Source organism: Limulus polyphemus, unplaced genomic scaffold (assembly GCF_000517525.1).
Source record: "Limulus polyphemus unplaced genomic scaffold, Limulus_polyphemus-2.1.2 Scaffold3449, whole genome shotgun sequence".
Taxonomy (NCBI): Eukaryota; Metazoa; Arthropoda; class Merostomata; order Xiphosura; family Limulidae; genus Limulus; species Limulus polyphemus.
This window is the reverse complement of record NW_013669059.1, coordinates 85,437-99,877: the sequence shown is the minus strand read 5'-3', so window position 1 is coordinate 99,877 and position 14,441 is coordinate 85,437. Positions and strand designations below refer to the sequence as shown.

Below are 14,441 nucleotides of genomic sequence, written 5' to 3'. Positions count from 1 at the left end.
GGAGATAGAGAACAAATTATGATATAAAAATCATGTGTAGAGATAGAGAACAAAATGATATAAGCTTAGCTTGGTGATATGTTGCTAGAAGAAAAGATGTTTGTGAACCTCATCAGTATGTTTGTTTTAAGCTTGCAAAAAAAAAACATGCTTTATCATTTTATACTTCAGTTGAATTCTGAAGTTGTATGACAGGAAAAGGAATGTTTTTCTGGAACAAAAGGTTGGCTTAAATAGATCATTTTTCACTTAACCAGTATCAAGTTTCATTTCACCAACAAGGCCACTGTAAGTTAGATTGTCCTTACAACATGCCTTGTTAGCCAAACAAATGGCTTGAATTGGCAAATAAAATTACACAAGAGAAATGTAAAAAGAAACATCTAAATGAATATAAGATGGTTTTAAAACTTATCACATCAGGGTATGTACGGGTCATGGGAACTCTGAAAAACTTATGGAAAATTAACTTTTTTTTTTCAGGCCTAGCAAATTGGTAAACGATGTTAGTCATGGAAAATCAGCATTTGACAATTTGAAAAACTGGTATAGGCTGCTAACAAGTAACTACAATTACAGGGTAGCTTAACACTTTTTTTGATTGGTTTTCTGCTGACCTAGATACAGACAACCTATAGAGTACAAATAGGTTAGCATGTGTCCATAAGCAGCCATATTGTATTTTATTAGAAATGCATTGGTGGCTTTGTTTGGACTCTTGTTTGAATATGTAAAGGATTTTATGGTGTATGTGGGAAGAAGAATTGTGAAAATGCTTGGGAAGTGTACTTTGAATGACAGTTTGGCATCACATCCCACATACAAATCTTGGATTGTTAGGGGCATTCGCAACAAATCTTTCAACATCTCAAACATGGAAAAAAGCAGTATTGAAATCCACACAAAAGGGGCTTAACATAGAGATACGAGTGTAAAATTAATCAGAATAATACACATATCATCGAATTTATTGGCAAAAACTCTGCAAGAGGTAAAAAAAAAGAGGAAAAGGCGTGTCAGTTATTTACTAGCCCTCTCATTAAGTTTTTAAAATGTAATATCTGTTATTTGACATTAGAGATATATATTTTATTGACTTTGAAACATTAGTCATTGTTACAATAATGATAGATAATAAATTTCTAATCATTGCAATAAGTTAAATTCAGATGTTATTGAGATCTAATACCATTTTCAATCCAGTCATTCTACAAATAATAAATTAAAAATCTAATGAATATAAAAAAACTTTATAAACAGGAAATCCTTAAGACTATAATCAGTCATTCATTTTTTTTTTTAGTTTGTCTGTGGAATGTTAATATTCACAAGGCTACCACAAGATATCTGTCACATTTTGTTGATCATGTTGCTGCTGAACACTTGTTAAACAGTTCTGTGGGTAGCTTAACAGGAGAAAACTTGCAGATAAGTGAATACTTATATACAGACAAAAATCAATGGTGCTTCTCTGGCACCTAGTTTTATGTGTAACAGTATTTATTAATAAAATATGCATTGGTTGGAAAATGAGAAATTTATCATGTAACAGAGAATTACTGGTTCTTTTTGTTGTTGTACGTCTCCAATGGTGGTCTTTCTATTAATTGGAAATTTTTGGATCACCTACATGGCAATGCCTTGATCCTAGGCAAGCTGTACAGAATAGAGATGTTTGTATTCAAAAGTTTGAGAGGGTTCTGAAATATTTAGTTGAGGCAAAGGAAATTTCAAGGTCGAGTTGTGATGTTATCAAACTATAATACATAGACTTTATTAATGATGTTGTCCCCAGATCTTTTAATTGTGTTCAAGTCTTTTATCTTTGAGTCATGCCAAAGTAGAACATAGATTCTTTTTTTGCTTTCATCTGTGGCTGGTAAGCCATATTTTGATAAATTATGGCATGTTGTGAAGGGTTTGTTAGTCCTCTCTCATGGTCAGGCAATAGTAGAGAGAAATTTTTCAACTAATGAATGAGTATATAAACAGAACTTACAAGAGAAGACTTTTATAGTCAAAAGAAAACAATTCTTGATCACCTGGTAACAGGTGGGGGAGAGTGGGCACTCAGTGTGCTATTAAGTCAGAGGCCAGACAGAAATACATGAACTACATAGACAATGAAAAAACAAGGAAAGGAAAAGTTTTGAATAGTGTGAAAAAAGTCAAAGCTTGATGAGTGATATTGATGAACTTAAGAAAAAGAAACCAGGACTGGAAAGTGTTGCAGAGACCCTTGTTAAGTTGGCAGGATCCTATTCAGAAACAGAAGAAGCTTTTCAAAGCATGAAATAACAAAGAAATCTTGTGGCAAAGGGCAAAAGTCACAGAGAATCTGGCAAAGAAAAACTAGCAGAGGCAGAGAGAACTGATACTAAAATAATTGACAAGCTGGCTGAGTTAAAGAACCAACAAAGTATTTTTAAGCTATGTACCTCATAAAATTTGGTTATGTACCAAAGTTATTGTATTGAAAGGTTATTATTTGTCTAAAAATGTTCAATGTAACTTGGTACACTCGTATTAAAACATAGGGTATCTTATTGCCTGTGATAATGATAACAAGTTGAAATAAATAGTGTATTTCAGAATATAACATCATTGTTTTGTAACTAATTTTAAGAATAGGTAAACTATGATAGGAAATCTAGAAGTATAGTCAATATCATAAAAGAAAAATGGTCATGGAATGTTTCTCTTGAGGTGGTGTATGAAATGTGTCACATATATAAAATTAAACCTTCTGATTAATAATTAAAAACAGTCAGCTATCCTATGATTTTGGTGTGGTATAAAAGTTTTTGTTTTTTTCAAGTGCTAGTGATTGTAAGCACAGGGAAAATATGTTTAGTATTCTTCAAATCAAAACTAAGGTAACATTTCAGACAAACTTTCAGCTGAGCAGATGCTTGCACAGTTGAAAGCAGACCACTGACATGAGTAGCCATTGTTCTGAAAATTGGTTAAAGATGTTTGATGTTGCTTCTGCTTAGCAAACAGTAGAGTGATATGGTACTTAATCTCAGAAAATGGCACTGTACAATATGGCAAAAATGTAATATGGGACACTGACGTGTGGCCATGATATATAAGATTGCTTTACTAGACTGTTTTATAAAGCTGTTGGTACTACCAAGGCAGTAATTTCATTGAAAGCTCACCCATCTAGTACTAACAAACTGTTCCCAACTAACCGCATAATTTAAAAATATGTCTTATTGCTTTATAGTGTACATTAGACAATTAGAAAACTTCCTATTGGGGAGTTTTTGATTGTCTTGATTTACAAAAGATTCTGGAGTAGCATGCTCCCATATCCTCTTGGAGGATTTTGTCCTGTGCTCTGCCTTACACTGATATGGTTAGCTGCCTACATTAATAGTATCATTCATCTACTCTTATTAAAGATAATGAAAACCTTACATGAAGCAAATGTATTTTAGTTATTCTGATAATAAAGATTAAAATAATTGTACTATTTTTTGTACTAATGCTTAGAAGTGTTTGCAGTAAGTTGTTAGAATGGTTATGATTGATATGTTAGATGCTCTGATGGGGAAGTTCTAGGTGAAGTTAATAAATAAAAAAATACAGGTTTCTTATGATTAATAATAAGGCCAATATGATTTTAACTTTTATATATATAGAAAATTTGTTACTTTACTTTTAGCATCTTTTAACCCTCTTCACATTGGTCAAAGGCCGTATCATTGTATTTGTTGACTCACATTCAAAATTTATTGAACTACTATTTTATGAATTTATGTTAATAAGTTTGGTATCTAACTGTAGATTATAATTCAAATTTTAGTATTATATATTATTTAATTTTGGAATTCAAAAGTAAATATTAAAAAATCACACCTAAACATCAATTTCTGTGTGACATCTGGTATGTTGAATGCAGCACTGGTTCAAATTAGATGTTTGTGATGACAAAATACAAAGTCTGTAGTTTCGTACGAATTAGGAACTGAAATTACTGATATTAACATGCTAGAATATAGAATAAGAATCTTCTATCTTTTCTATTTGCTGAGATATTGCTCATGTATTCCATTTTTGGAAATGCTCCTTTATATACACTTACCTCTGTCTATAAGATGTTAATAACCAATCGAAAGCTCAAAATGCCCCCTTAGTGCCAACCTACAACAAGCAGCAAACGAGTACAAAGGTCGTAAGTAGAAGAGATAATTGTTTGCTTTACTTCTTTATTTACTGTTTTATGTTTTAAGATAAGTTTAAGAACTTACTTGTAAATAATAATAATCTATATACATATATAATGTATAATAATTGAGATGTGACTGTATTTTACAATATACTAGTCCACTAAAACACAGCCAAGACAGGTCATTTTGTAAAGACTAAAGGTCAGTTTTATATTATTGGATACAGTAACATGAGTACACATGTGCCACGTCATTGTAACTTCTGTATTTTTAGTCAGGCACAGCTGAAAGATCAATATAATAAATATACATGTGTATAATGTTATGCAGTTTAAGCTATTTAGTCTAAACACCGTGTTTTCATTTATAATTCATAGTCATTCTAGAACAAAAAAGGCGTAATTTATATTTATTTCATAAATTTTTATGGTGGGTACAAGATTGATCAAATAGACCGAACCCGTACAGAGATTCGTTAGTGAAAATAACAGGTATAATATAAAGTTTTTTCTTAAGAAATGTTTGATAACTATCTGGATTTTACATATGAAATTTGAAAATTTTCTGATGTATAAAAGTATTTTTCATCTTAAAATGAAAATTACTTTGCATATTGGATAGGCGGGGCTCAGTCCCTGGGACTGACCTCGTAATCATTTTGTGCTTATTATAGTTTTCATTCTATAACTTTTAAATTAGTAAGCGTATGTTCACAAAATTTGGCAGATTATCAGTGAACATTACAAGGCTTTCATAAGCAAAATACCAGATTTTTTATTAAGTCTTAAGGTTTGTTAAGCAAAGTTTTTATCTTCAAATGTTTTGCTGAAAGAGTTAAGAAAAGCTATTGAATTCTTGGATAGAGTTTACTTAAGAGCTACAAGGAGGATTCCAATTTGTAGGGGTTATTGTATGGGGATATACTGAAATCTTTTGCCATGTTTTTGCAGTAGAAGAGAAAGGTTCTTGGGAAATAAAAGTTTTTAAGACTGTTAGAGATTTGGAATTATAAATTTAGATGACTTCACTAATACAGCAGGCAGCAAGACTAGAGGATACAAGTTTAAGATGCCAAAAACTGAGGCATGGCTTTAGTTAAGAGATGAAACATTGCTTTTCAAATAAGATGGTTGACTTGTGGAATTGTTTGCTTTCAGGTGTGATAGAAGTTGGAAGATTGAACAGGATTTATATGGGTCGTGGAATTTCTGGAAAGTCAAGGGAAAATAACAATTTTTCCAGACCTTGAAAATATGGGAATTTTCATGAATTTTAGTTGTGGTCAAGGAATTTTAGAGAAAATTATATAGGGGGGAAATCTTACTATAGAGATTACATGGAATATAGTTGTAGTAGACTTCCGATATGCTCCATGGCTAATACCTTTGGTCATGAAGCTGTTTTTTGCTCTGCCATCACAGTGAGGATGAATTAACAAGCTTTTATTGGTTTTACACTGTGATGCTACCATGTTTACCTATTAACAATGTCTTCTATTGGTTAATATGTAATATTAGTATCTAGGTGAGAAAAAGGTCTGTCTTATTTGTTATTCATTGCCTTTGACAATTGACAAAGAGAAGATATTTTTTATATTAATTTGATTTATACACATAACTTGTGCCTGCAAAGTGCTGGTTCATTGAACTTTTCTGAGTGATGAAAGGTGCAAATCGACAGGAGTGTGTATGTGTGGCATTGTCAATACAGATGAGAAAAATAAATCTCCAGCATTTTTAGATGGTGAGTATTATGGATTGTGGTCATAATTTTGCTGACATCCAAAAAGTAATTTCATTTACCTGCATTGATGTTCATTAATTTGTTTAATTCATCTGTTAACTAGTATGCATTAACTTGCTGCATAATATTTGTAGTTCTGTTCTAGTTTTTCTCGTGTTTTCTGCTTTAGCTGATATAGTGCCTGGATAGGCCAAATCCTGTCTCAGTCTTATTGAAGTCAAATCCTGTTGTCTCACAGTCTTATTGAAGTCAAATCCTGTTGTCTCACAGTCTTATTGAAGTCAAATCCTGTTGTCTCACAGTCTTATTGAAGTCAAATCCTGTTGTCTCACAGTCTTATTGAAGTCAAATCCTGTTGTCTCACAGTCTTATTGAAGTCAAATCCTGTTGTTTCACAGTCTTATTGAGGTCATATCCTGTCTCACAGTCTTATTGAGGTCATATCCTGTCTCACAGTCTTATTGAGGTCAGATCCTGTCTCACAGTCTTATTGAAGTCAAATCCTGTCTCACAGTCTTATTGAAGTCAAATCCTGTCTCACAGTCTTATTGAAGTCAAATCCTGTCTCAGTCTTATTGAAGTCGTATGAAATGTCTCTTAATGGGTAAAATGGTCACAAAAGTTTTAATACATTGTTCCAACTGTTTAATAAAACCAGGGAAAGTCAGTGAACTTCATATCTTGCTTTCCAGCGTAGGAAACATCGAGGAATTTCATATTACTGGCAAAAACCATGAAAAATCAATGAATTTCATGTGCTTCAGTGATACTTGTTGGACACAGATAATGAAAAAATAAATTATCAGTATGCATATTTTATACATAATCATTATGTTTACCTACTTCAGTCTTTTTGCATACTGTTAATCATCACGAAGTATGAAAGCAGCCATAATAGATTAAGTAAAACGTAGCTAAGTTCCCACTTAAATGAAGTGTAAGGGCTCTAGAAAAGGTTTTGTTTCATCTTCCTAAAACTAGGTCATGTGAGATCATTTTATCACAGTGTAAAAGCCCTTAAATTACTCTTTAGAGATAGGCTGTTTCATTAAACAAGTTAGTTTGATCTTAGAAATTTTAGTGCATTAATTAAATAGTCCCCATGTGAGTTGTCATAAAAGGAACAATAATACACTGGGTGTATTACATTATTGATATATTGTATATGAAAAATTTCAAAGGTGTCCAATGAAAAAAAAAACTGTTTTAATGTTTCAGTAAACCCTGAAAGTTCAGAGATAGAACAAACCTATCCAGTTTGCGTGAGTTTTTCATTTCATACGTATACTTATATTTGGTGATTCATTATCAAAAATAACTAATAATTATATAAGATAATTTATCAGTAATTTTGTTTTAATTCAATATAAAAAAAATGTACATAATTAAGCAGTGCCTCTACTACACAACATTATGATGCATGGTACAGCTTGGGCTGACAGAATATCACCAGTGACAGTTAAAGAAAAATCTGTATAAAACAGAATATAGATAGCAATGTATGATATCAGTAATTTGGAGATACGTTGAAAAAACTCAAATATTGAAATGCACAGTAACTAATAATATGGCTATTTGTTATCCATGAAGTTTTGTAGAAACAGTTGAACTTGCACCAGTGAATAACTGAATAAATTCTGTTTACCTAATAATCTATAATTTAATGTATCCCATGTCTCATATTTTATGACAATTTACTGTTTGCAGTGCTACCAACACTCACCCATTTAGCATGAGAGTCATGCATCTGGGTCTGTTCTCACACTCACGTGCAATAGTAAAATATCTCGGTTATTTTTTGGTTGAATTAACAGCTTTTTGTAATGCACTGTGATTGGTCCACCAGCTAGATCCTTGTCAAATTCATCATAACATTGATCCAGGAAATGCATCAAATTGCACAATTTTGCTTCATTGAGTAAACAATTTTATAGGGGAACACTCCCCCAAAAGCTGACTGCATTTAGTGCTTACAGAATTTTACTGTGCACTAACTCTTTACTTTTTCAAAAGTTTCACTCAAACAGATTCTTAAAAGCTGTTTATCAAGCAATAAACAAAAAGCCAGGGACAAGAAATAATATAGACTGAAGGTGAAGATTATCATACACTGCTTGACATAATTGGATTAATAATTTTGGTATTTTTTCAACTATGGGCTTCTAGACCGCAGTATGTTCTTGAGATCAAGATATTAATTGTTTTAGTGATTGTGTAGTGTTAGTATGTTTGGTTATAGGTGATCTGTTGGTGTTTGCCATTGTGTTGAAATCCAAGGGCCATACCAGAATAACTGTAATCTGCATACTTTGAGTAAAAGTTTCACTTCATAGCAGTTTTATTTAATGTAATAAACTGAAAAAATTGACATTTGTGGTACATTACTATGCAATATCACTGTCAGTGTACTTGTTTACAGAAGCTTGTCATTGCTGATAAAATAGTTAATTGACAAAGAATGAATTAAAAGTATAATGAAAATTATTTTATGTAGAGAACATACTATGTGTTTCTATGAATGACTGATCAGTGTTATGTTAAAATGTATTTTCTCTACATAAAATGATTTTTGTTATGATTATAAATCGTTTGTCAATTTGCAACCTCTGTCAGTGATAAACACGTTTAAGGGAAGCAACTTTTAATGTCCTGAAATAACCTTTCATTAATCAGAAATTTACATAACTTCCATCTAGGGGATGGGTACTCCAGCTAGCTTTTAATAAAGTGCTTCTTGAAAAATCTTGTCCCTGAACCTGCAGTAATCAGTCTGAATGCAACATAATTTTTATATTCAGGATAAAAATATTTTTTTCATCTTACAGTTTGCATATTTCACTTGCATAACCTTGAAAACCTCCAAATAGAATGACTGCAAATTGTAACAGACAATTAGTATCATTTATCTTAAACATCCTCAAGCTCATAACAGTTTGCATCTGTTTTCATTTAATTTTATTGATCTTTGAACTGTCTAACTGCAGCAAATAATGATACATCATCTAGTAGGAGTGAGGACAGCTTAGGGTAACAAAATTTCAGATTACATCATGTGATGTCTAACTGTATATGTTCCTTGTGCATTCCTTAAGATGGAAACAAAAAATTCATTTAGGTTTTTCTATTTGACCTAATATTTTTTTAAATTTTACATTTTAGTTGTTTTTGTATAAAAATATCAATAAATCAAGAATATACATACTAAAAAATAATAAATTTATCTCTTCAGGACTGAGGCCATTTTGTTCTCAGAATCTGGTCTTCATCAACCCTAAAGTTGGTTGCCCAAAAATAATTCATGTAGCTTTCAGACATACATTTTAAAACACAAACAGTAAAACAGAATGGTCCAAAAGTATTCTTAGTTTATCTGGCTTTCTAACTGACCTTTAAAAGTTTAGAAATTTCAATTACTTACTGTAGCACTGACTTCAATATTCACTCTTTTAAATCTGCTTTAGAAATGGTGCCATTTACTGAAATAAATTATCATAAAGATTTCATAATCACATAGTTCACTAAATAGCTTTTTTGTAAGTTATAGACATGTACCATCGATAAGTGAGCATTTTCAAAAGCATTCAGAGTTGGGAGGAGCTTCTGTGGTGAGTGTAACAGATTTATTGATGAAAAAAGGTGGGAGGTCTTGTTTTAACTTCTACCTTTAAATATCTATGGTTGGTGTATCTAATTGATGGACATTCTGAAATCCATATAAGGAAAGAAAAGCTAAAACAGAATTCAGAGCAGAGAAGCATCATGAGATAACTAGAGATGAAGATCAAGAATTTATTGAAATATTTCTTTTTTTAAATTAAGAAATAAGAACTTGATGACATGTTTATTGACATACATTGATGATAAAGTTATGTAATTAAATTTTGAATATAACTCTCTAAAAGTCATGACATATGCACTTTGATCCCACACCCATGCATTTAGGGTTAACAACTATTCCATTTTACAACAGTGAACATGTTTCTTCCATGTATTAAAAGTCAAAATGTAGTAATAACAGCTGTTAAAATTTGTAGTGTCGTTTATGCCCTAATAACGTTTTTATGTTATAAATTAAAAAGTGTTATGTATATGCAGTGTCATAAAGAATTGGATAAATTGCATCTGTTGTGTGTGTTTTGATAAAGTATCAGTAATTCAAGAACATTGTGACTGATCATATTGGAATTGTAAGATGACATTTAAGCAAACTGATTTCTAACCTAGAGCCTATCTTTTCTTTATTAAAGAAAATGTGTAATGTTTTGAAATTTTGTATTTTATTATAAGTAATAATTCAATGTTACATTACAAACAAATCAGATGGTTAGGGAACAACATATTTTGATCAGGGAAAGAAAGGTCTGGGAATTTAACATTATTCGATGTGTGTGAACTGTGATTGAAGGCCTTTAAAGAGGAGATTGAATAAATATTTAAGAGAGATTATGGTTGGATATAAGAAAAGTAGTTTTAGTAGGTTGGTTTTAGAAAAGTGGATAGTATAGATGGTCAAGATAACCTCTTGTTATCCCTAGGAAATTAAGTTACTAAGTCATGTTTAGTTGAAGATTTTGAAGATATTACTTTTAGAAGGTTTATAAGAGGAGATGAGGTGGGCTGTTTTGTTTGTAAAAAGTGAGCTGAAAGTATGAGAGAAGTGATTTTAGTGAGGTTTAAAAACAAATGTGAAGTATTATGGTTTAAATGCCAAAAACCAGCAAAACATTGTAAAACCAATAGGCCTGAAAATTGCTATAAAAATAAATTAATTGTAGATATGCAAAAAAAAAATCCTCTGTAGTTAACTGTTTAACAACTGTGAAGTGTTTGGGTGAGGCACCTGAAAACAAAAGGGAAAACACTTTTGTTTGGCATTATATAAGATCTATATTATATAAGATCATTCAAAGTGATAAAAGTATATAGAGGTAGACTACTTATTTTGTCAAGAGTCATTGTTCTTTTTGTAGGTATTTAAGCATAGATTTTGTGATGAACAAAGAAACAAATGTTAAATAGGCAGCAATTTCCTAGTTCAGCTTGACACTTTCGGAGGTTTTTGTAGGCTGACTTAATGACAAAAAAAGGTAGTTTTTTGAAACTTTATCCCTTCCACTGAGCTACTTTTGTAGATCAGTTCTTCAAGACTTTTCCCACATATGTCAATGTAAACTGGAAAGTTGTTGTTATTATGGAAGTCTTAATTTCAGGAAATTAAATTGATGAAGTGAGTCTCTTTCTCACTCAGCTTGTGGAAGATCATAGTTTTTGGAAGTTGTTTTAAAACGTGTTCTAAGAGTTGAGAAAGAAAAATGTGGTTGAATACAAGTGATTACAATATTATCTTTGTCTTTACAAATTGTAACATTAATAAGTGACATCCCAAGTGATACATAGATATTACAAAAAAGATCAAGGAAAAATGTCTAAAGTACTAACAGAGTTGTTTTTTTATTATAATAGTAGTTTTATCGATTAGAGAAAAGTTTCTTAAACTGGCTTTTTTGTAAGTGATTATTTGTCTGGTTCTCCAGACAAATAGTTTCAGAGATATTTGTCTGACAGTCATAATGTTCATGTGTAGGCTTAAGGTCAGCTTCATCCCCACTCACTTTGTGAGTGGGGATGAAGAAAACATGGCTGAAAATGCTATGTTTTGCATGAGGGATACATTTCAATAATATGATCAATGAGATAAAATTCATTAGTATGAGTACCAAATTTTACACAAGAGATTCCTGGACATTTAAATTGGCAAGGAAAAGGTGGATTAAATGAGAAGTCATAGGTGCACTGAAATTTTGTTTATTTTAAAACTACAGGAATATTCTTATGAGATTTAGAGTTAGTGAGTATGGTAAGCTGGGAATTTTACAATGGCAAACTATTCAGATGATAGCTTATTTATTTATGTTTATTATTATTACTCAAACAACTCTTACAAGTACAAGAACTCCATAGTTATTCAGCAGTCAAGTGACTGTGCAAAATGCCTTTAAACTTCACTTTCAAAAATTTGACTTTGCTTTTTATTTTTCCAAGCAGTAAAATTGAAATTGCTTTCATTTTTCTGCTTGATCACTCATCCACTGAGTCAAAGGTGCTAAACTCTATCATCATAAAGTTGGTTCACAAACTCTCGACAAAAGCCAATCAAACTGCTGTGGCAATACACACCTTTCCATATTCTTCCAATTTGGCATGCATAATATAGGCATAAGCCACTTGGCATGCATGATCTGATCTTCCAAATAAAACATCAAAAAGTATACCAGTACCAATTACATGCATTGATTGTTATTGAAAATTTGTGTCAAAACAAATAAAAAAGTTGACTGTATATTGTATTGATAGGCATAATTAGATTACTTATTATCAACAGATTACGGAAGGATGTTAATGATGTTGGAAATGTGTTTTTTTTTGGCACATGGATTGCTGTATTTATGATTGAAGTGTTTGACATAAGAGGTAATCATTAGTTATGCAAGCTGTCTACCATAAAGCAGTATTGTTTTATATTACCTTTACTAATTAATTAATTTACAGATATAATTGTATGTTAAGTATTCAGTGAAATCAAATTTATATATTGCTGCCCATGATAATGTTCTTTATTTGCTTAGAATGTCTCTCGCAAATTGGTTAGGCATAAAGCCTTTGCAAAAGTCTTGAGTCAAATTCTGACCAGAAATGAAGGGCGATGAAAAATTAGACAATGAAAAGTAAAAAAAATATTTCATAGTTTTGAGTCATCATGAATTCACTTGGTATGTTGATGATACCAAGGTATTTTGATATTGCTCAATTTGTAAATATGAAAGACAAAGTCTTGCATATGTGGCCATGAAAATCCTGGTAAGACTACAAGTCATATCCAGAATTCAAAATGCAAGTTCAAAATAAGAGAAATGCAGCGAATTTAGAATATATAGTTAATATTATTTTGATTGAAGACAGACTATTTTATTTATTCAAATTGCAAGAATAAAAAAAAAAACAAAAGTGGTTCTCTTATATTCTGAAGAGAAAAGTAAGTAAAAAGATATATATATAATCATCTTTCTTTATTGCTTCAGATTGGATATGTTATATATATAAATCAAAACCATAATATTTAGTGTAAAATTTAACTATTACTCATAACACGTTTCAACTTTATAAATTTCATAAATGACTATTTAAATAAAATAATTAAGAATCATACCATTTGCCAACAAAGTACAAAAAGGATTATTTTTAAAAGAAAATGTGTGGTCATAATACCCAAAATCATTAGGGATATTCCACCTATCAAACATAATGAAAAAAAACAGTTAAGGTTAGATGTTGGGTGATATACCCCACAGCATCTCAACACCTATTATCATTCAACATCAGCAGTCAGTTATGAACATGGTACTCACCCCTAAAGAGTTTTAAGATTTTAAAAGTAACAATACAGTAATAATTTTGTTGTTAAGAACCACCTTTAATTTCTAACCTTGTTAGACACCCAACCTTGACTCTTTAGATAAATAATTAAAAAGTAGCAAGAACACTAAACCATTACCTAAACATTTCGATAATAATTGAACACCCATCTTCCTCCCCTGTCATTTTCATTCAGTTGTAAACTAAGCATGTTGAGACAAGCCCAGCTACCTAAAGAAATCTTAAGTAAAAAAAATTTCTTTTATTCCTTTGAATATGTTTTATATAGAAATGTGAAGTCTCTCTCTTTTCGAAAACTTCTTCTTAGCACCAAGAGGGAGAAATGACTTTTCCTTGTTTTGACAGTTTCACTTTGGCTCCTAGTTGTTGAAAACTTTACTTATTAGAAATTGAGCTTGACCAAAAATATAGTTGGAAAAATATCACATTTATCAGTGTAGGCTTAAGATATGAGTGCAGATTATTTAACCTGTCAATGTTTTTTGCTGTTCATTGGTGTCACATGCTATTTTTGTGGCTATATAACTGTTTCAGTAGGTAAAGATAAGTAACTAGTATAAATAATTGATGAAAATGAAACAAGTTAGACCTAATTGGATACAAGTAAAGAACAACTTTTCAAAAACAATGCAAACAAGATAGTAGGGATGGCATTTGTATCACCCCTACATAATAGCACATCCTATTTTTGTCTGTTAACATTCTACTACACAGTGTGCTTGTGCTATTATGTAGGGATGATACAAATACCATCCCTACTATCTTATTTGCATTGTTTATGAAGGATTGATATTAGCCATCCCTAAATTTACTTCCTTTTTTTTGAAAAGTTTTTTTACTTGTTTTTTTAATGCAGTGTTTCAATAGACATAGGAAGGTTGTATGTATAACCAAATTCTAAATATAATAAGGTTCTAACTGTAATATTTATTGTTTATCTATTATTGACTGGTAATTCCTATTTCACCCCTGCACTTAAGCTTTTTAAGGTAACACCAAATTTCTGTAAGAAGTTGACTTAAGGGGTTAATAGATAACATTATTTACACTAGTAATTATTAGTTTTTATTTCTATTACTTACTGGT

At 31.0% G+C, this 14,441-nt stretch overlaps 1 protein-coding gene across 8 annotated transcripts in view; it reads left to right on the top strand.

Annotated features, from left to right (window-relative positions):
• LOC106469367 (histone deacetylase complex subunit SAP30L-like) overlaps window positions 1-14,441 on the top strand; it is a 50,515-nt gene that overhangs the window by 3,443 nt on the left and 32,631 nt on the right. For 2 of the 8 annotated variants that reach the window (XM_022397874.1, XM_013929855.2), the window contains exon 2: window positions 7,140-7,183. The exons of 3 other annotated variants lie outside the window; for them this stretch is intronic. The gene's annotated coding sequence lies outside the window, so the exon portion shown is untranslated. Of the gene's footprint in view, window positions 1-1,534; window positions 2,420-5,007; window positions 6,170-6,358; window positions 7,184-14,441 lie in introns of those variants that run through there. 3 more of the 8 variants (XM_013929854.2, XM_022397871.1, XM_022397876.1) reach the window with 3 other exon arrangements.